A 23,871-nucleotide genomic window follows, 5' to 3' on the forward strand; every position below is an offset into this window, starting at 1 on the left:
ACATACCTAGATTCTAGTTTATACTCCAAAAGTTGACTTACTTTAGAACAGCAGCCATAGAGACAAAACAGAAAACAATGTACGCACTGTAAAAGAAATGGGAATTAAAAGAAAATTATCTTTAATGGCAAAGTTATGCAAACAAATTTCTTCTTAAGTTTCAGCCTAAACAGGTTGATGATTTTTGGCTCCTTGTTTCCTGTCTGTTAATATTCTAATTGACATCTTCATTTTCAATGGAAATATTCATACTTTCTGTTTTAAAAATATTTAACCTTTCTTTCAAGGCCATCAGGCTCTGAAGAATACTTTTTCTGCGAATAAGACTGAGTACTAGAACTCTCCTAATCCAACTGAAGAAGCTTCACCAGCAGTTCAAACTTAGATTAAGTACCCAGATGGGTCCTGACTTCCTGATCTCCAAGGCAGCGATGATGTCTGCCTCTGAGAGATAACATGAATGTGGCACTCTTTTCTTTCTTTCTTTCTTTCTTTCTTTCTTTCTTTCTTTCTTTCTTTCTTTCTTTCTTTCTTTCTTTCTTTCTTTCTTTCTTTCTTTCTTTCTTTCTTTCTTTCCTTCCTTCCTTCCTTCTTTCCTTTTTCCTTTCCTTCCTTCCTTCCTTCCTTCCTTCCTTCCTTCCTTCCTTCCTTCCTTCCTTCCTTCCTTCCTTCCTCTCTTTCTTTCTCTCTTTCCTTCTTTCTTTCCTTCTTTCTTTCCTTCCTTTTCTTCTCTCTTTTTTACTTTTAAGAGTATTTTTTAATATTATTGTGGAAAGATATAAATAACATAAAATATTTTAAACTGTTTTTTAAGTATACAATTCAGTAACATTCAATATGACATTTTCTTTTAATAATTGGACTGGAAAGGAATAAGGCTTGGTTAAAGCACTTATGGTGTCATGTGAAGATCTTTTAGTTTACTCTTTATTTGTCTCTACTCTTTCTGAAAGTTTTTTTATTTTCACCAGAAGTATGATAGCAATTATAACCAGTGATATATTCCTATGTGAAGCCAGAAAAGGATTTCATCTGAATTCTAGAATGGACTCTAGATGCTCATAGTGGGTGGGCAGGTGTATATGGTTGTGCAAAGGGTCAGCATAATAAATGGGTGTGGGAGCGAAGGACCAGTGTCTCTCTCTGAAGGTTGCTTGGGCATTTTTGGAGCTCAGAGCGTGAACTTGACATGCTGTGCATAAATCTGCTATTTTTTCTCAGCTGCTGGCATTGGAAATTTTTCATTTAGTAAATAATGTAAAATATACATTAAGTAATGTTAATGTTTTGACAAAAACTGACAAAAGCTGGGGAATTCTAAGCCCCAAGAAAGCTGAAGCACTTCACTTAGTGTGCTGTCATCTAGCCATGATCTCATTCCATGCTGCTTCATTCATTGATCGCAGAGACACTGAAGTCATTCGGCAGGCAGATGGAGCGTGTTTAAAATGGAGTGTAGAAGGCAGGAACTCAGCCGATTCCTCTATTTTTATTGGCCATTAACACATCCTACCAGTACGTAAACTAAATTTTGATACATAGTAGAATAAAGATAATATTAATAAGTCAATGATAAGCTACTTTTAAAAGGTTTTAATAGTAGCAGTCATTGCTATGAATATTATATTCACCAGCTTCATCCATTTGGCAGCTCCCTGTGGCACATATGATAATGTCTAAACTCCTTAGTGGAGGATGAAGACCCCCAGCATCCCTTCCTTGCCTGTTTTTCCACTTCATCCGCCCTCACTTCTATAGATGTTCTGTACTTTAGCCAGACATTAGTTTGTATCATTTCCCAAATGTGCCATTTTCAGTTCTCTTGGGGCTTTTGCAGATGTTTTCCCTTCTACTTGGAAACTCCTGTCACTACTTCAAAATCCAGCCCACATATCTCCTCTGAGAAACTTCTATTATCAGGAAAGAAAAAGGGATCCATCTGCCTGCACACGTCTAAGCCAACGAAGAGATACATGCAGGTTTTGTAGTAAAGAAAGTAAGGTTTATTAGAGAGTTGCGAGTCCAGGAGACACAGGTGAGCTATTGCTCAAAGTCCTGGCTCCCTAGGTATCTCAGAAGTACAGATTATATAGAGAAAAATCAGTAGTCATGGAAACTAAGGGAGTTGGGGTCAAGAGTGCTACTGAATAGACTATTGGAGGGGAATGAAGTAATTGATCATTGTTTCCGGTTTTGGAATCAGCCTTGGTGCCAACCCATCTGGTCTCACGGCTGGTGGGGTTGTACTTCTGCCTTGATGGGCCTGGGCTGAAACACATCTACAGTCAAGATGTTATCTTTAGTCTAAAGTCCAGCTGAAACCTGTTGTCCTGATTATAGACCTGAGGCTCAGGTAATCTTATATCCTAAGGTTTAATGATTAAAGGAGCAGGCATATGGAGGATAAGCATGGAGAAAAAGGTAAGTGAGTCACAATGCCATTATCTGGGTAAAATCAGCTTGAATCAGAGGAAAAAAACTATATTAAAGAAATGAAGTTTTGAAAAAAAAAAGAGAGAAGAAATGAAGTTTCCGTGCAGTTACACTTCTGCCGATTCTCTCAAACAGTGATACATTCTCTCTGTGTCAGCACTATGACCAGTACGTACTTGCCTTTTTGCACTTATCACATGTAATTGTAATTATTTTTTACATCTGTTTCTCCTGCCAGAATTAGAGTTCCTTGCAGCCTGGTGACATTTCAACTCAGTGGGATCCAGTTTATTATATATGTATTTTTAGCTCTCTCTACATATCTTATTTTTGAGTTTCTGCTGAGACTCAGCAACTTCAAGCTTTCAAATACTGAATGAAAATAACATCAACCCAAAATCAACCCAGAATCCTGTAGCAGTCAACCCAGAGTCAACCCAGAATCCCATAACCAGTGAAAGTACCCTTCAAGAGTGAAGAAGAAGTCAAGGTATTCTCAGAGGAAGAAACACTAAGAGAATTTGTCACCAGCAGACTTATTCTAAAAGAATAGATAGAATAGATAATAGAAAGGAAATAATTTAAAAAGAAAATGGAACCTGTGAACACCAGGGAGGAAGGAAAAACACAGTAAGCAAAAATGTTGGTATTTTTTACCAACATTTTACCTTTTCCTCTTGAGATTTCTAAATTATGTTTCAAAATTGAAACAAAAATTGCAATACTCTCTGATGTGGATGCAAAGGACAGAAATATTTAAGATAATTATATTATAAATGGGAGATAGTAAAGGGACATAAGAGGAGGTAAGGTTTTTGTACTTCATTCCAGCTGGTAAAATGATACCAGTAGGTTGTGATAATTTATGAATGTGTAATGTAATACCTAGAACAACCACTAAAGAAGTTATACAAAGAGATGGACTCAAAAACACTAGATAAATCAAAATAGAATTCCAAAAAATATGTTTGAATAGCCTGCAAGAAGGTAGGATACAGAAAATGGAAAAACATAAACCAGAGAGAACAAACAGAAAACAAATAAAATAGTAGGTTAAGTCCTAAAATAGTAATAATTACATTAAAGCTAAACAATCTAAATATACCACTTAGAAACAGAGATTGGCTATTGTGTTTAAAACATGACTCAACTATATACTGTCTGTAAGAAGCTCACTTCAAATATAACAATAGAAAGTCAAAGTAAAATATGGAAAGAGATATATTATGCAAACAATAATTAAGAAAGCAAGAGTAGCTGGTTTTTTGAAAAAGTTAATAAAATTGACAAACATCTAGGAAGACTGACAAAAAAAGACAGAAGACATAAATTACCAATATTAGGAATGAAGCAAAGATATCATTATAGAGTCAGCAGATATCAAAAAGATAATAAAGGAATACTATAACAACTCTACACACATAAATTTGACAGCTTAGAAAAATTAGACCACTTCCTCAAAAAACACATTCTCGTGATTCACCCAGTATGAAATAGATAATTTGAATAACCATGTTAACTGTTAAGGAAATTGAATTCATAATTTTAAACTTCCAAAAAAGATATCTTCAGGCCCAAAGATTTTACAGAAGAATTCTACCAAACATTGAAAGAGGAATTAAGACCTTTTTACATACCCTGTTCCAGGAAATAGAAGAGACCACTTCCCAATTCACTTTATGAAACTGATATTATCCAGATACCAAAGCCAGACTGAAACAATATAAAAAAGAAAATTGTAAACTAATAACCCTTATGAATATACCCCTCAGCCTAAATCTCTGAAGATTCAGTCAAGTAGCCGCATGTATCAATGGCTCATTGCTGATTAGTATCCCATGGTGTGGATGTGCCACAGTTTAACCATTCACCCAATGAAGGACATCCTGGTTGTTTCCCACTTGGGGCTATTACAAAGGAAGCTTCTGTGAACATTCATGTACAAGTTTTGTGTGACCATAAATTTTCATTTCCTTGAGATAAATGCCCAGGAGTATGGTAAGTGCATGTTTAGTTTTATAAAATCCTGCCAAAATATTTTCCAGAGTGGCTGTGCCATTTTGCATTCCTACCAGCCATGTATGAGTAATCCAACTTCTTGAATCCTATTTTTTATTTTATTCTTCTGATAGGTATATAGCCACATATCACTGTGACTTTAATTTGCATTTCCCTGGTAGTTAATAATGTTGAACGCCTTTTCATGTGCTTACATGCCATCTATAAAACCTCTTCAATGAAATACCCATTTGTGACTTTTGATCATTTTCTGATTATATTGCTTGATTTTTACTGTTAAGTTTGAGAGTTCTTTGTATAGTCTAGTTACTAGTTCTTTGTCAGGACGAGTAGACATGTGGTTTGCAAATATTTTCTCCTAGTCTGTAGCTTGTTTTTTCATCCACTTAACAGAGTCTTCCACAGAACAAAAGTTTTAACTCTGATGAAGTCTAAGATATCTCTCTTTTTCCTTTTATGAGTTGTGTTGGTGGCAAGTCTAAGAAATTTTTTGCCCTACCCTAGATCCCAGAGACTTTCCTTTTTTTTTTTTTCCTAAAAGTTTTATAGTTTTATGTTTTCCATGTAAGTCTGTTATACATATTAAATTAATTTTCATATGAGTTGCGAGACTTATTTTGGGGTTCATTTTTTTGCCAATTGCTCCAAGACCATTTGTCAGAAATCAGTAAGGCATATTCATTTGGGTCTATTGTTTGAGTTCTCTTTTCTGATCTCTTGATGTATGTGTCTATCGATTCATGAATAACCACAGAGTAGCTATATAATAAGCCTTGAAATCAGGTAAACTGCATTGCCCAATAAGTTAGCCACTAGCAATCTGTGGCTACTGAGCTTTGAAATGTGGCTATTGTAATTTGAGATGGGCTGTAAATGTAAAACACACTTAGAATATTGAATACTTCATATAAAAAGGTAAAATATTATTAATTTTTATTACATGTTGAAATAATATTTTCACATATTGAGTTAAGTAAAATATATTATTAAAATAATTTTTAAATGAATAAGATTGAATTTCACCTAGATTGAAAACAGGAAAAACAACTTTAATGGAGCTTCTTTTTACTAGTAAACCTAAATCAACACAGTATTAACATGAAGGGAGCCATCAGCCAGGAAACAGAAAAAAAAAGTCCTAGCCACATACTGTATGTGATGTATCTGTCGCTAGCTAGTTCCTATTGAATAAAGTTTCTGAATGGCAGAAGTAGGCAGGCCTTCTAGATCTACTTATGGACTGTTTCATCCTTCCAAGTTTACTTTAGTCTGGGTGAGCCTGACATAGACTTTAAGAAATAGTAGACAGAGGTTATTTGTGTATTGAGTGAGTCAGCTGTCTGGATTCCCAGATGTGTAATTTAGTAACTGGGATTTAAGTCAGGTAACTTTCTTTGCCTCTGTTTGTTCATCTGTGAAATGGAAATAAAAATTATAGTATTCTTAAGGTCATTGTGAAGATTGAATGATTTAATGTGTGAAAATGCTTCGTGCCTGACACGTAGTAAGCGTTATATAAATGTTGTTATTATTACTGTGGGCTACTGGCTCTAGTATTATCTCTAATCCTTAGGACAGCCTGTAAGTAAATTGTGTTTTCTGAGAATCTGAGGCTTAGAGAAGCTGCTGTCCTGGGCCACTAAGTCTCTTTAAAATTTGAGGTTTTTCCATTTTTCTGTCTTGCCTCATAAATCTTAGCAACTTATTGTTGAAAGAAGCCTCTTAGATCATCCTAGCAAGTTTACTTAATTTGTCTGCAGAGTGGTGGTTAAGGGTTGGACTCTGGGGTTGGAGCGTCTTGTGTTTGAATTGCAGGAGTTTACAAAAATAATTTTTTTCCTGCCTTTCAAGTTCTTCTGGCTGGACTAATAATCAGATCAATAAGAGACAGATTAACAAGAAAATGCCCAAATTTATTATGCCTGTACACAGTGAAGTTTCCATAAGAATATGATACCTGGGGACAGAGCTGGCAGTTAAGGCTTATATGCCATCTTGAGTTAAGGAGAACTAGGCAAGGAGTGGGGAGAGGTTTGTGGTTTGAGACTTGAAAGGGCAGGAAGGCAGTTCACATGGAGATAGAAAAACAAATGTTTGGTAGATAAATGTTTCCTGGGCCATCTTTAACAATAGAACACAGAATGTTAAGCAAATGGGCCTTGCTAGATTCCTCCTTGTCTGTCACACACTATTTCATGTTAAACTATAGTTACCTACAGTGATTTGTCCCTTCCTGGAGCAGGCCCTCTATCTAAATTCTTTTCAGCAGTTAGAGAGATCAAAGGTTCTTTTGGAACCCTTGTTTCTTAAAAATAACCAGCTTAAAATAATCAAGATCCCAAAAGGCATATTTTAGGGTGGCAAATTCTGCTCCCCTCAGAATCCTGAGCCCATCACACGGGGCCAGGTGGTCTCAGACAAGCTACTCATCCCTCCTCTCCAACCTGGCATCATGATAATTTCCCCCTCACAGGTAGTCAAGATTACATTATGAAGATTACAGTAGATAAAGTACAAACGGAAAGTCCTTGGCATACTAAATCCTGTGTGATTATTAATTTTCTATGATACTGATTTTTATTATGAATACGATCTAAGTCTCAGAGCTAGTTAGTGGTGGAAGTAAAACTGAAGCTGGTAGGTCTTTTTTTTCAGTGCTCTCTTCTTTGCTAATTGGTTAGCTTTCATTCATCCTTTTAGAGTTACATTTATAAAGTCAGAGTTGTTAGTGAAGATTTTATAAGAACACTTTCCAAGAGTTTTTTTGAACTGCCAAGTCCAGAGATTTAGGATGTAGCTTGGTGCTGAAGTAATTGGCTCTCTTAGTCTTGCATTATACGAAGTTCCCTTTCAGAGTATAAGGTTGAGAACCATGAGAGGAACTCTCACATTTTGGTAATTGCTTTAAGGAATAACTTACCTTTCAAAAACGTACGTTATTCAGCTGCAACTACTTCCTTCCCTCACCATGCCATTTTGAGAATCTCCTCATTATATTATATATCTTCACATTCTTATTTTTTTGAGTTTTTCCTTTTAACTGTTTGCTCAAGTACCATTGCTTAATATTATTTTCTTTTCAGTTTATCAACTAGTTGTGGAAGTGGTGTACTTGTTAGCACTGAAGAACTTTTTGGGAATACAGAAATGGTTTAATCTTATGAGAATGATTTAATTTTCTACTACCTTTCACAAAAATTGAACCATCATGAAACTGGTCTTAGCCAGTTACTTGAAGCAAGCTGTATGCTATTTACTACTGTGATGTTACTTATGTGATATCAACAGATAGTTCATGATTGGAGATTAATTCATAAAGTCTCATTAATATGTTGAGCTAATGACAAGGTTGAGAAGTTTTAATGCCTCCTTTTATGATATATAGTGAATTGGATGGATTTGACCATGAACAAGACAGAACTCTGCAGTTCTCTAATATTGATAAAGTAGATGTCTTCCAAACTTCTAAATTTATTATGCCTCTTCCTGGTAGTTTACCAGATACATTATATTATAGTGTTGTTTTCCCAAAGTGGAATTTTGAAACAAAAGAACAGTTCCCTCCCCCCCGCCCCCGAAATAACTGAGAGAATATTAGGAAATAGAATTGCAAATATATTTTCTTTTTTGTCACAAAGAAGCTTAACATTTTTTCCATTACTTAGATATCAGTTGACACTATGACATTTGTCTTGTTTTGATTAGCACTAGAGAAAGTGCTAGTTATAAGTATCTTGTTCCTTGAAATAGATCTCTAATGCTACCTTAAAGGTCTCTTAGCACTCTCTTTTGGTCTCTATGGTTCTTCTGTTTGGTTATTGAGTAACTTTTCAGCTACTTTTTTGAGCTTTCTCTCGAATGGAGGTTAGAGAGAAGTAAGCAAGTTTCACCTTTTCTCTCTTATAATTGAACCCAAGTTGATCCAGGAAAGTTTTGTGTTCTTCACTTGTCCATTCTTCAATCAGAAGTTAACTGCTTTTCATTCAGCTTCATGTTTACCACTATGAAAACTACAAAAGGTGCATTGGACAATTCTCAGACCTCAATAAACTTTCCCTTCTGTTTCTTTTTCGCTTCCCTTCCTTCCCCTCTTATACCAACTTCCTAAATTAGAGGTAGTATGCTAGTAATAGAACAACCATAAAACAGAAATGTTACTCTCTTTACTAGTATAAGTTAGTAGGCCCGTGGAATGAACTAAATGGTTGTTGGTTTCCTGGCCCCCAAGGCAGAATGGAAATCTTGTGGTGTGCATAAGTATTCCTGTCTTACAGAAAGCATTGCAATTTTTCCGTATAGTTGGAATCTCTTTGGGATAAAAACTAAAGGTGGAATTTATTGGTTACTTAGTGCATTTTTCAAACAGAGGAATCAGTATTGGGAGGTAAAGGTGAGGGTTAGAATTAATCTTGCTTACTGTTGTGTCCTAGGGCTCAGCACAGTGCCTAAATTATAGTAGGTATTTGATATATAGTTGTTCAATTAAATTGAACTATCCAATGGACTATTTTACACTGACTTTGAGCAACAATGAAGACACATTATATGCTTTGAATGTTGTGTTCTCTCTCTTTAGGAAGTCATGCTTCCACCCCTTGTTTACTTTTTTCTCACTCTTCAGATCTCCAGTTTAATTCAAGTTCCTTTGTTTTAGTATCTCTTAGAATGATCTACTCCTTCTCTTTAGAGCTCTTCCTTCAGATGAGCTCTAAAGATACACTTTTTGTGGGAGTCTTTGACCTATGTCCATCTCCTTTAATGACTTCCAGGAGGCATAGATCATGTTTGATTTTGATCACCTTAGGACCCCAGCCTCTAGCATAGTGCTTGGCACTTATTAGATAATAAATACTTTGTTAGGTGAATGTAAGTAATTAATTACCAAACAATGTGGTGAGTTGTGCTTGAAAAAATTTTTAATTCAATTTATTTAAACTAAAAAAATTGTTCATCCATTTCTCCCATTCCCCCCACCTCTTAAACTCACCAATCTGCTCTTTGTACCTATGAGCTTGTTTTTCTCTTTTTAGATTCCCCACATAAGAGAAATCATACTGTTGCAGGATGCGACACCCAACGGAGGAAATTTGGACGCTGAGACAACTTTGTTATAGGAAGGAGAGCTTATTAGGCCAGCGGAGCACATGAGGCTGTAGACAGCACAAAAGCACGTACTCGCCCGGTTAGAGTTCTTACAGCTTATACACCCCTGCAGTGTCCATGCAAGGGGCGTGTGATTCCTTTGTCTGAGGGTTTACGTGCACTTCGTGACTCAGGGTGGGAGGGGAAGTTTCAGGTCGGGGCTGCAAGGGGGAAAGAATTCCCGGACCACCAGTCCTACCTATTTACAGATCCTTACGTGTGGCAAGAGTTTCCATAAGGCCATTTAAAGACCTATAGGCTGTGGTTAATCTATAACCGGCTGAGTTGGTCATTTCTGCAAGCCCTTTCCTTTGCATTTTTCAGATGCCTCCTCTCTTAATACAATATTTGTCTTTCTCTGTCTGACTTATTTCACTAGCATAATGCCCTTGAGGTCTATCCATGTAGTAAATGGCAAGATTTCATTCTTTTTTATGGCTGAATAATATTCCACTGTGTGTGTGCATGCGTGTGTATGTGTGTATCTCATGTCTTATTTATCCATTCATCTAGTGATAGAAATCTATTGCAAATAATGCTGCAATGAACATAGGGATACATATATTTTTTTGAATTTGTGTTTTCGTTTCCTTTGGATAAATGCCGGGAGGTGGAATCATTACATCATCTGGTATTCTAGTTTAATTTTTTTGAGGAACCTCCATACTGTTTTTCATAGTGGCTTCACCAATTTACAATCCCACCAACAGTGCATGAGGGATCCCTTTTCTCCACATTCTCCTTCACACTTGTTATTTGTTGACTTTTTCACAATAGCCCTTCTGACACGTGTGAGGTTTTGATTTGCATTTCCCTGCTGATTAGTGACTGTTGAGAAGCTTTTCATGTGCTTGTTGGCCATTTGTAATTCTTCTTTGGAGAAATGTCTATTCAGGTCCTCTGCCCGTTTTTTAAATCAGATTTTTTTTTTCTATTAAGTTGTATGAATTCTTTGTATATTTTGGATATTAGCCCCTGATCAGGTATATGATTTGCAATTATTTTCTCCCATTCAGTGGGTTGCCTTTTCATTTCATTGATGATTTCCTTTGCTGTGAAAATGAGGATAATGGATGGAAATGAGGGTAATGGATGAAAATGAGGATACTGTTAAACATAATAATAATGATGACGATGATGATTAAAAAAAAAGTGATGATAACTACTCTTGAATTCTAACCATGTTCCAAGCCCTTTACATTAATTGACTCCCTTATAACTCTATGAGGAAGGCTAAATTATTATCCCAATTTTACCAATGAGGAAAATGAACAAGAAGACAGATTAATGATTTAGATGGAGTCATGCATTTATTTGGTTGGTAAAGCCCAGGATTCAGATGCACATTCTTAACAGTTATGCAAAATTGCCTCCTTATGCAATTTTGCCAATGCATCCTCAATTCATGATGTGGAGGAATGAAAAGATAGTGTCCTCATATATCCTGAGTACTGTGATAAGATACCTTGTGACAACCCAAAATAGCAAGTCTCCCATCATTTCATTGTAAGGCTTCAGCTGTGTTTTTAGCCAAGAGCAGAAAATGTAGAACCAGAGGTCATATGATGATTTGTTTTCATTTTCAGGGGATTGGAGTAGGATGTTTTTTCACCCATCTTCTCTGGTGCACAGCCCTTTGCGGAATGCCTTTTGCTGCAGTTCCATTTATAAGGAATTATCACATACTTCATTTCTTCATTTGAAAATCCAATGTTTATTGCAATGCAGAGCAGCCATGTTATTATAAGTACTTACTCAGACAAATTAAATGATTCAGTGTAGTATCTCTGAAAAGTCTAATTTCCATGTGTGGAATCATGTTTATCATCACCCAAATTCAAAGGCACAAAATAGCACATTTACATTGGTAACTTATTCATAACATTCCTTTTTTACTTTGTTTGTTTATTTTATTGATAGAAACCAACTCAAACTCCATCTGTAGGATGACACACACAAAAAGATGATATTTAAATATTAGGGCTATGATAGGGCGAAGCAGTTGAGGCAGATCCAGCATTGAATTGGTGTTTTCTGCTTCCTAGTTGCATTATGTAACGATATGGAGTTTGCCAGGTTTTTCTTTATGGTTTTAGCTAACTGCTTTTTCAAGGCCTTAAGGTCTCTCAAATAAGTGTATACATAAGGCATTTTTAAACACACAATAGTAACCCAGGAGGATGTATCTTTTGGACTTTCACTTTATGATTATAGAGCTTTTCTGCAAGCTTTTTTCCTCTGTAGATTCTCCTTCCAGGAAGAGAAGGAACATTTTTTTATACCTCTAGCCTCTTTAAAGAACGACCTCCTTGTCTCAAAGAGGATCTTTTGGTTATTAGCGGCAAAAATTAATTATAATAAGGCTAACTTCTTTTTAAAGCAAAAATTTTATTTTGGAGGAGGGAAAATCTAATCTCAAGCCCTAGAACATATAAGGTTAATAGCAAACTTGCTTCAAAGAGAGAAATATGAAAAGCAAAATTGATAGGTCGGCTGAAGAACTAACCAAGAATATTGTTCCCTTGATTCTAGGAAATTGCAATGAGCCTTTTAGAAAAGTCGAAAAGATTTCCATGGCACACTCTCAGTTTACTTTGTCTGTAAATGTGTGTTTCCTCTTTGCTGTGGTTCCAGAGGCCCTGGCATGTGCTGAAGATGATGGCTACTTGAGGTGTTCTGATGTTCTCCTGGCTGAAGGCTCTGTGTCTTTCCAAATGACAGATGGTTCCCTCTGCTGGCCAGACTTAAATTTAGCCCTCCAAGCTGAGCCAGCCTGGGCGGAATCACCATCAGTCTCACTGATTATTAAAACATAGTTTTGAGTTTCATCCTTAAAAAACCAACAATCTGTGACCAGTTTAAGTACCCTCAAGAACTGGTGATGGCCTGTCTGCCTGCCTGCCTGCCTTCCTTTTTCCTTCCATCTTCCTGTCATGGCTCTGCCATTGTGTCTTACCACTCTCCTCTCCCTGCTCCAGCCACACTGGCCTCTGGGCTGTGCTGTTCTTCTAACATACCAAGCATTCTCCTGCCTTGGACCTTTGCATTTTCTGTTCCCTCTACCTGGAACTTTCTTCATCTAGAGACATCTTCTATACCTTATTGAAGTCTTTCCCGAAATGTTATCCTCTCAGTGATATCTTCCCTGATCTCTTTGCTTAAAAATGCAACAATTTCCCCAAACTCACTGTATTAGTTTCCTAGGACTGTCATAACAAAGTACCATAAATTGGGTGGCTTAAGGCAAAAGATATTTATTGTCTCACAGTTCTGGAGGCTATGAGTTTTAAACTGAAGTGTCACCAGTGTCGTGCTTCCTCTGCAACCAACAAGTCCTTTCTTGCCTCTTCCTGGCCTCTGGTGGAATACTGTTGATCCTTAGAATTCTTTGGCTTGCAGCTGCATAAGTCCAGTCTCTGCTTTTGTCATCGAATGGTGTTCTCCCTGTGCATCTCTACTTCACCCAGCGTCTTCTTATAAGGACACCAGTCACACTGGAGCTCACTCTACTCTAGTATGAGTGCATCTTAACTAATTGCATCTGCAATGATCTTATTTCCAAATAAGGTCACATTCTGAGGACCTGGAGGTTGGGACTTCAGTGTATCTTTTTTTTTTTTTTTGCTTTTGGGATGGGTGTGCGGTAAGGCCATAATTCAACTCAGAATACTTGTCACCTCTTTTCCCACTCTAGGTTTCTCCAGAGCACTCAGTACTATTTAACCAACTATGTATTTACATTTTTATTATGTTTGTTGTCTGTCTTTCCAACCAGAATGTAGCCATCATGGAAGCAGGATTTGGGGCTATTATGTTCACTGCTGTAGAGAATAGTGCCTGACACCTTAGTCGGAACTCAATAAATATTTGTTGGATGAATGATTATCTGTGCTCAGTTACTGCACTGAGCAGATTGTGCAGCATGCTATGGAGGAAAACCATTAGATAAAGAAATAAAATTATTTCTTTACATTATTTTTTAACATAATCTTAGGAAATGAATAAGTATTTATTTTTTTTTTGCATAATCTTAGGAAATGAATAGGTATTTATAATTATGATACTTTTATTTCTAAGAAGGCACGTAAAGGAAAAGCAAAGGTAGAGGTCAGAGCAAAGAGGAACTGACCAGCTGGAGGATTAGAATATTGTCGTTGTCAGTTTTTAGTTATTTACCTGCTTTGGAGTTATCCATGCAAGTCAGGTGGAGCACAGGGCTCTCACTTTGCCTGAGTACCTAATGTGTGCCAGGAACTGTCCATGGTTCTTCACCCTCATTTAAAAAAATTATCCTCTTGATAGATGCCCCTCAAATATTATTATGCCCATTTGACAGAGGGAGAAAGTGAGGCTCAGTGAAGTTGAGCAGCTGTATAAGGCACAGAGATAGTAAATGCCTATAGTACAGTTCAAACTCAGGTCAGTTGAACCAAAAACCTTGTTTCTTCCATTGTCAGAGTCCCTCAGAGTCTTGTGGATACCAGGGTTTCAAAGGAAAGAAAGTAAAGGGACTCACAAAATACTCTTCAGAAAGGTGATTTGTCATAGACCACCACAAAACCAGAAAAATACTCTTTCTATCAGACTTGTGGGTTGGCTTCGGTTTTTTGCAAAAGAGAATGGCCCAGAGCCAGGACTTGTCAGCTCCTGAGGGGTGTCAAATAATGCAGCCAGAACAGTCTGAGACTAGAAATTAGAAGATGGAGTGTCAGGGCACTATTCTGCCACTTCCTCTAAGTGATTTTGTATGAGTCACTTTAAGCTACTCTTGAGCCACAGTCTCTTGTAGGCAGAGTAATGATAATACCTCCAGAAATCATACATGTACCTTTATTGTGCCCTTTTAACAAAACCGATGGAGTCAGCTAATTTAGCATTTATTGAAATTATTCCTAATGAAATTGTACTTAGGAGCCATTCAGATCACTGACAAAATCATCTGAATTCTTTTTCATGATGTAGGTATCCCAGGACCACCTGTCTGCCTACACCCTCTGTAAAAGCTCTGTGCATCCTGCCACTGAGTACTTCAAGGAAGAAGCAGTAGTCGGAGAGGTAGTGTTTACTTAATTTAAATTTTTTAAATAGAGTTTGTTATAATTGACTTACATGGACATCCTTATAATAGTAGCAACATCCTTATGTACATATAAAATAGAACTTTTAAAATGGTAAAATTTCAGGGCTCGATTCCCTTAGAGAATTTACCCTCTCTAGACTTCTATTTGTAGCTGCCATTTTAAAATTGGGGTATAAATATTATGTCAGTTAAACAAAGGAGTGATGACTTAACTTTTTGAAGAAAGCATTACCTTTCCTTTCCATGAAAGGTAGCTTAACTGTTACCTGATTGACATGCTATTATATTATTCTCCCCCCACCAGACAGTTACACATATTTAATAATTTTTATGAGTAAAAGTAAGGTTAAAGAGTTACAAAGTCAAGGTTATTATGCTTCGCATGGCTTTGAGAATGATCATGCAACTGAAATGAAATTAGTAGCAGAAGGGAAATGCTTCTTATATGAAACCTATCTTTTAAAATAATATGGGATCATTACTGGTCAGAGTAAGTCCTATGGCATATGTTAAGACCAATGAAGCATAAATCTTATAAAAAGACTTAAAGATAGGGCAAAACAATCACTTGTTTTCATATGCCTGGGAATGGTTTCACTGGATAACTTGAGTACGTATTTTAAAATTGGCAGTAAAGGAAGAGAAATGAAAAAATATGGTAAAATTTCCCCTGGATGTCATCAGTGGACTATGTTCATTTAACCCCTCCCTAGAACTCATGTGTATACATTGCTCTCCTTTTTTATCACCCCTTCTCATCTTAACTCCCTTAATTCTATTTCCCATTCTGAGGTCTCAGCAAACAATTTAGCACATGCATATAGAAACATAAATCTTGACTAGCCCCATTTGTCAGAACGCAAAGATACTATATTCCTTTTCTTGCTTTCAATCAAGACCCAGTCTTCTGGTTCAATTTTACACTATCAACCTAGTAACCATTGACCGTGCCTTCCTTTCTCTCTTTTTCCACAGTCACCTGAAACCAATGGGTTCATGCAAAGTTTCCAGAGTGAGGCAGGATTTCCCCTAAAATTTGTAAGACTGTGAGACATTGCTGCATCTTTTAGAAGTACTCACCAAATGCAGGTTGTGGTAGGATGAAGCAGGCATCTTCACTTCCTAATGTGCCTGATTTCTCTCTGGTGAATCACCTGTCTGTTTAGAGAGTTTTTTTGTTTTGTTTTGTTTTTTGAAAACAGAGATGTAAAAAGGACAATAAATGAAATGAGATGAAATGGAGCACTGGTACTGCAAGCTTCTTTACTATGAGTTTTTGCCTGGAATTATTTGATCCTGTGTAATTTCTCTGGCCAGTATTTTTAAGTCCTGGAGCAAGGCTTTTTTTAAAAAAAAAATGTAAAATATATATCTGAAAGAAGGGGTTTCTAATATCAATAATTAGTGGAAAGAGGTATTGTAGAATATAACTTAAGTTTTAGAATCCTCACTTATTCCTTTTTGCTTAGAAAGACTTTTCTTTTTCTCTCCTAAAGTAAATGGCATGTAGTTCATGACTCCTGATATATACTCTTTGCTGTTTGTCCTCTTGAAGAGGACTGACTTGGATTTCTGCTGTTTGCTGTGTGGTCTTAGTTAACTCACTTAACTTCTCTGAACTCTGGTTATTTCCTCCATAAAAAAAGGCTAATTATAGGATCCGCCTCATAGACTGGTCATGAAGGATTAAATGACAATTTATATAAAATGATTAGCAAGGTGCCTGGTGCATAGAACCCCTCAAGAAAAGCCATAAGGATTATTCTTAGATGGAGATGTCCACTTACCTCTTCTCTGTTGGTATTAAAAGGTGTTATTTTAATATTCTGTTTATCTTAGCATATTTCTTATTGAAGATTTCAACAAGGCTGCATATAGAGATGTCTGAAACCAAAAAAAAAAAAAAGTAAAGTAAATAACATGGCAAAATACCATGTAGATAACGTTAGGTAGTCATGATCCTATAGAAGTCTCATTGCTTTGAGATTAGATGCTGCCAGTCTAAGAGCCAGATTTGATGGCTGATTTATCATTTTTATGATTTAACTTTATGCTATGCTTTCATTCCACATATTCTCATGTGCTTGGCAAGATGATCAAGGAAGCTCTGAGTCTGACTTATATTTCTATTTAAAATCCAAAGCAAATATCACTAGATGAGGTTATAGGTAGAGGTTAAATATTTTGAGGAGAGGACCTAGGAAATGCAAAGGAATGTTTCCTAAATGTTTTTACTCGTTTCTGCTTTTAGCATGGCTCTTCTGAACCTGACATTCTCACAGATAACAACTACAAAGTATGAGGGAAAACTTATGTGAAGGTACTAGAGAGTGGAAATAGCAGGCAGATTCTAGAGGGGAATTGAAATTCAAAACTTAAATGCAAGAACCAATGCAGAGTGAGTTCTCCATTTTACAACTTTTAGACCAAAGGCAGGCTAAACTTAATGTGTTGAGGTGGCTAATGCTAGTAGAAATCACACAGTCTTTTTGGTTTGAAGATCCAAAGAACAGAGTTCAGGGCATCCACAATCAATGGAAAATGAATTTAGAATTCTGTAAAAGAAAGAGGCAGACAGAGGATGCTCCCAATTCTGTGTATAAACACTACCCAAATTTTTGACTCTTGAAACACACGTGCATGGAGCAGACACAAACTAGCACAGCTAAAGGTAAAAGAACTGAACTGACATTTGAGCTGCCACCTCAAATAGATAGTTTTTAATTTGAGTATAACCAAATTAATTGCCTGCTAAAACAAATAAATCAGTGCTCATCAGTGAACTCTAGCAGGCTTCACTGCATAATATTTGTATTCATACATTCACATGTTACAACCCCAAATTACATAGCATATGAAGAACCAAGAAAATGTAACTCATTCTGAAGTGAAAAGGCAATTATCTGAGACCAATTTGAAGATCACCCAAATGTGTGAATTAGCAAAAAGTTTTAAAAAGCTATTATAAACATACTCAATGAAGGACAAAAAAAAAATGCACTCAAAATGAATAAAAATATTGTCAATAGAAACATAATATGAACCAAATGGAAACTCTAGAACTGAAAAATACAATATTTAGAATAAAAATTCACTGAATGGACTTACATTAGTTAGAATTAACAAAGGAAGGTGTCAGTGAACCTGAAGATAGATCAATTGAAATTTTTATTCTGAAGAAAATAAAGAAAAAATATTTAAAATACTGAACAGGAAAAAAAAGTGAACACAGCCTCCAAGTTCTGAATAACAAAAATAAAAATGTCTAACATGCTCAGAAGAAGAAGAGAAAGAGAATGGGACAGAAAAGTATTTGAAGAAATAATGACAAAAATTTTTCAAATTCGATGAAATACATAAATTTACAGATCGAGAAACTCAACAAACCCCAAATGGAATAAATTTGAAGAAAGCCACGCATAGGCACATTGTACTCAAACTTCTGGATACCAACAATAAAGAGGAATCTTGACAGTAGCCAGAGAAAAATGGCACATTACCATCCAGGGAACAGTGCTTTAAATGAGCATTGATTTCTCAGCAGAAACTACAGAGGCCAGAAAAAGTGAAACAATTTTTACAGAGGAGGAAAAGAAATTTTAAACACCCAGAAACCTATGTATAGTGAAAATATCCTTTGAGAATAAAAGAAAATTAAAGACTTTTTTAGATAAAACTAAGAGAATTCATTACCAGTCGATCTATACCACACAAAATGCTAAAGAAAGTTGTTTAGGCTAAAGTGAGATAACATCAGGTGGAAGCTTAAGTCTTCAAGAAGGAATGAAAAACATCAGAGATCATAAATGTAAAAGAATATTTTTATCTTTAAAATAAATAGGACCTTTTAATGCAAAAATTATAGCTCTGCCTTATGTTGTTTATAATATACTGTGTGTAGATGTAGCACATGTGGCAATTTTAGCATAAAGAATGGGAAGATGATAAATAGACTTACAGAATTGCAAGGTTTTCAAATTTTATATGAGATAGTAGGAAATTTACTCTAACTAGACTGTAAAAGGTCAAGAATTTATGTTTTTATCTCCAAGACAGTTACTAAATAGATGAAATAGAATACAAATTTTTTTAACAAGTCTGATGTGTCAGTACTTTTAATGTGTACATGAAATTATAGTAAGAAGATGACTAGAAATGTGCTGCAGCCCCTCTGTGTTTCCATGAACAGCACACTGTGTTACAGTAACCCGAGTTTATATTCCACCATCAAGTGCGGTTCTCCTATTAGTTCACTTTGTGATGGGTCATTAAGAACGTCTTCAAATCCAATAGTCCCATTGTTACCCCTCAAAATATCCAGGGAAAGGTTTGAACTTGGAAGAAATGGAAGATGCTGAACCTGCTGCACTGCCTTGAATTCCATCTGCAGTTTTAGTGGGGTGAATAGACCCTGGATGTTTCTCAGTGTGGAAAAGTTCATTTTATCTTGGTTGAGCTGGATGTTTTTTTCTGATAATTCCAGAGGACGACTGGATAAAAGTTCGTTTTTCACACAGGAAAAACCTTTTTGAAGTAGATCATGACTTTCGAAAGGTCTGCTTGCTGAAAGTTCAGTAACTGGAAAACTGTTCTTCAGCTGCGATCCAAGTCCTCTGGCGTTCATCTTCAAACTCGCTCTGCGAACAGCCTCTGAGCCATGTTACCATCAGCCTGCCTGCAGCTCACTTCCATTAGAATACAAAATTAAAAAAAAAAATGATCCAAAAAGAATGCAGGGAAGAAGGAATAGAGGACAAGAAACAGAGGAAGCAAACAGAAAACTAATACAATTTTAGCCCTATATGCAGCCATATTAGTAATTATATTAAACGTTAATGGACTATATACCTTAATTAAAAGGCTGAGTTTATCAGAGTGGATTAAAAAGAACAACTATATTCTATTAAGAGAGAAACTTTGTTACAGATAAGTTTAAATTAAATTAATGGAAAAAGAAATACCATAGAAACAGCATAAGTAGTCTAGATTAGCTATATTAATACCAGACAAATTAAACTCCAAGACAAAAAGTATTACCAAAGATGAAGAAGGACATTCCTTAATAACAAAAGGGTCATTACTTTAAGATGAAATAAGAATGATAAATGAGCATATATATCTGATAAAATTCCAAGCAAGACCAATTTAAGTATTTTTGAGTCCAGAATATTTTGAGGACTATCTCAACTGTGAGTCAAAAGACTTAGATGGCTCATCACTTTAGCTGACAACTATTTAATAAAATCAACAATTATTTTTAATAAAATCAACAATTAAAATTTGTGGAATCAAAGCTACACAAGTGAATAAAAAAACAGTTGGAGAGTATAGATATCTGTATGTCTAACTACTTATAAGTGTTTCATTACACATTGTTATGCAATGTGTGTTTGCTTCATTTAATGCATTTGATATGTTTGAGCACTTGCCATGATCCAAGACCAAGATAGTCACTCTCATAATTTAATTTGTCAAACAGAGTTCATTTTTAATTAGTATGCACGAGAACAGCTCTTCAGTCCATTCTGTTTGGTGCCCTCACCATACTAGTTGTTAAATATCTTGAATATCACTCCTGCTTACAATAGTTATACAAGTTAGAAGTATTTCCTCCATTTGTCAGTAGAAGAATCAGAGGCTCAGAGAGGTTCAGTATGTTGTCCAATGTCATATAATGGATGGATGAGAGAACCAGACTTAACATTCAGGTCTGTCTATTTGCAAAGCTTCCCCCGCCACACTACATCATTTCTTCTGTGGAATCATCACCGATCCATTTTTATTAGGGCATGCAATGAGGATCTACAGTGCCCTTTCTTGGACTCCCTCGAGGACAAATGAACATTGTAATAATGGTAAATATAGCGACATTTTGGATATAGTCAATGGCTGTGAAACATGGGGAAGCTTGCTTTTGTACATAGAGACAGACCCATGATTTTGGACCAGTTTTTTGAGTATTCTTTTGTATGACTTATGAATCTGAGAACTTCAGATGTGCATATTCTTGATAGATTTCTGTGTTTCCAGTAGACATGTTTACAGTAAGAATTTAGAGATTGTTGACAGATTTCCAAGAGCCTTATTACATGAAAGAAGGGCAGTAAGTATGGATCTTGGCTTTGCCTGGAACAGAATTTTACATCAGTGAATGGAGTTCAGAGGGCTAAGTGACTTCTAAATGATGTTTAAGAGTTATTTTTACTATTATTTAAGAGTTATTTTTACTATTATTTAAGAGTTAGTTTTACTATTTCTGATTAGTAGAACTGCATTTATATCATAAAGGGTTAATGTTTCAGACTTTTTAAGTGTTACTTTGTATCAAATACTACACTGAATGATTTTGCATTCATATCAGTGTTAAGAAATAGATATTATCCTCATTTTAGAAATAAGGACACTGAAGCTTTCCTATTCCTCTCTTAAATAGAAGGCTGATATGTTTTTCCCTCCCCATGACATAGAACCTAAGCAATAAATTTTGGCTTTACTGTATTTGCTTGTGAGATCCATTATGTAATTTCCATATTTTATGTGAGGTCCATAGTAGAATCAAGTGACACGAATCCTGGTCATTGATCCCTTACTAGCTACCTAAGAAATCTCTACCTCATTCGTGGTCGCTTATATCCAATTTAAAATAAGATCAATAAAATATACATAAAAAATCGGGAAACAAATCCTCTTACCACTACTGCTAATAGAGTTGCAAATACACATTGAGCACAAAAATTCACTCTGACTTTTCTGGTAGGCAGAGCAAAGAAGTTTCATGTCAGAAATTTTTCATTTTTTCAGATCCCTTACAATTTTTCAGGTTTTATAAAAATGGGGTAATAACACCTACCTTTCAGAATCTTTGTAGTTTTAAATGAGACCACATTGGCGCATAAATGTTAGTGTATTGTTTTCCTTATGTAACCCCTAGAAATCTCAGGAAAGTCAGACTGTAGTTAACTTCATTAAAACTCCTACTCTCAACTGTGAGTCAGCTTGTTTTAGTACCCTCAGCAACTGTGAGAAGCATTTTACAGTCTTCTCCACACAAAATAGTTGTTATTGTTGTCAGCACTAGATGATCAAGAAGGGAAGATTTTGGTGGCGAGATGCCCAGTTGAAAGAATGCATGAGGAGCTGACATGAAAATGAAATGGCAGGCACCAACTTTATTGCGGGGAACATGCTTCTGTGCTAGGGGACTGCATGAACTTTATATATGTAAGAGAACAATAGTGGCATTTTGCTACACGTACATGATACAGTAAACTCAATCATGCTTACATCAGTTAGGCGCAGGTGCCCTACTATATTAATGTGACAATCTAAATTTGGAGTCCTATCCCTAGCCACGAGTCTGGATCACAGCCAGACCTGGGACCCACACTTGTCCATGTTTTATAAGTTAGGAAACTCAGCTCCAGATAAGTGCTATGTCACTTGACCAAGGCCATATAATGGTTTTAGTCAGAATTTGAACCCCTGTATCTCTGTCACCAAAGCCTTTTTTTTTTTCAGTCTAATACACTGCTTCTAAAATATTGAGTAATTTAACAGTTTTGGCATTCTAAGAATTACTCCAGTTTATAAAGCAGTGATTATGAAGAATCTACACATACTGGATTAGAATTTGTGTAATGTTAAATTACCAGTGGAGTCATGACTCAGAATCCACATAACCCCTGACAACGTCCGAGAACCTTTAAATATCTATATTTTGTGTTCATGCTTTGTTTTCAAAAAGTAATTTCTTTGTCAAGACTTGACTTTGAGAGTGACAGAGAGTACGTTCACCAGGACCACCAGTGACAGCTTGGCCAGTACAACTGGAATGTTCCTCAGTTGCGATGCTTATTTAATGAAAAGAGACCCCCAAAACCTTTTTACTAATGTATAGTGTTCTCTTGTCAGTTTGAAATGAGCAAACTGTCAGCTTGCCGATTACCATGCATACAGTATATGCTCATTAAATCATGCACTGTGGGTTTCTTCAGGCTGTCAAACTGCTTAATTGAAAAAATGTCTAGTGTCGTTCTTATGGGAAAGAGGCAGAAATCAAAGGGCTGGAAAACTTATTCTTAATATTTTGGAGTTTGCTTTTAACTGCAGCCAGAAATTGTTCCATTTTATAGTTTTGATTAAGGGACTATTCCTTCTACATCTTTTTTAGTTTTGCTTATAATTCAAACACTGTAATTATAATGGAGTTGCTGTTATAATAGAGCTAATAAATCATTCTGCCAGCAGATGAAAACCAAAGGAAAGGGCTCAGGTTTTTTTGTGCTGTAACTATGAGGCTCATTTGGGTGTGTTGGAGCTGAAACACACTGGGAATAAAGGATAGAGATGGGTTTTATTTTCACTTAATCTCTGTTGCGGTATTTTCATTTTAGGAGGTCTAGGCCTTATCATCACATTTCTGAGAGCTATCACTCTTAGGCTATCTGTGTTACTTGATTTGTTTATATGGTAGCTTTAAAAAATGTCAGTGCCCAAGCTCCGCCCCAGACCAAAAAAATCAGACTCTTTGGGGGCAACTGTTTTAAAAGCTAATTGATTCGAATGTGAGTCAGCATTGAGAGAGACTGGCCTACATTGATTCAGGTAGTCCAGAAATTTAAGGCAAGACTAATTCGGCAGCTGTTATCATCAACCGCAACCCATCAACCAATGTTTCCTGAAGGCTTATAAACCCTTTAGGGTTTCAGAAGTATAAAAACTGCTTTGTGAGATCCACTTAGATCTATTAAATGCGATTCTTTGGAGATAGGGGCCCAGCCAGGCATCTCCATTTTTAACAAGAGCTCTAGGTGATTCTTATGCACTCACGTTTGAAAATTTGCTAGAAAAGCAAAATAATCTTTGTAAGTGAGTTGAGTGGAACTTCAGAGAGAAGTGCACAAGTCACAGTAAAATCAGAGCAGGCTTTTTAAAAAATATATAGGTATTTTGGTACATTCATTTGAGCTAAATGGGATCACACATGATTTAACAGCTTAGCTTGACTTTGGGGGAACCCCCCTCCCACCATATCTAGTGTCATATGAGACACAGGAATGTACACACATTCCATACTTTCTTTAACTTTTAGATACCCAGGCCTGATTTTAAGGGCCAATGCGTTTTTCAAGGGCCTTGAAAATTATTGACAACTAAAAGAGAAAGAAAAATTATTTTGGTTTTAGTGTATGGAGAAA

At 36.0% G+C, this 23,871-nt stretch overlaps 1 protein-coding gene and 1 pseudogene across 4 annotated transcripts in view; one reads left to right on the forward strand and one right to left on the reverse strand.

Annotated features, from left to right (window-relative positions):
- The window catches only part of FHIT (fragile histidine triad), a 1,286,618-nt gene that overhangs the window by 331,702 nt on the left and 931,045 nt on the right, over nucleotides 1-23,871 (forward strand). For 2 of the 4 annotated variants that reach the window (XM_015593668.2, XM_015593670.2), the window contains exon 4: nucleotides 14,557-14,649. The exons of the other annotated variants lie outside the window; for them this stretch is intronic. The gene's annotated coding sequence lies outside the window, so the exon portion shown is untranslated. The remainder of the gene's footprint in view (nucleotides 1-14,556; nucleotides 14,650-23,871) is intronic. 4 annotated transcript variants of the gene reach the window in all.
- On the reverse strand, nucleotides 18,873-19,346 carry LOC102883235 (annotated as a pseudogene).

This window comes from Pteropus alecto, unplaced genomic scaffold (genome assembly GCF_000325575.1).
Source record: "Pteropus alecto unplaced genomic scaffold, ASM32557v1 scaffold75, whole genome shotgun sequence".
Taxonomy (NCBI): Eukaryota; Metazoa; Chordata; class Mammalia; order Chiroptera; family Pteropodidae; genus Pteropus; species Pteropus alecto.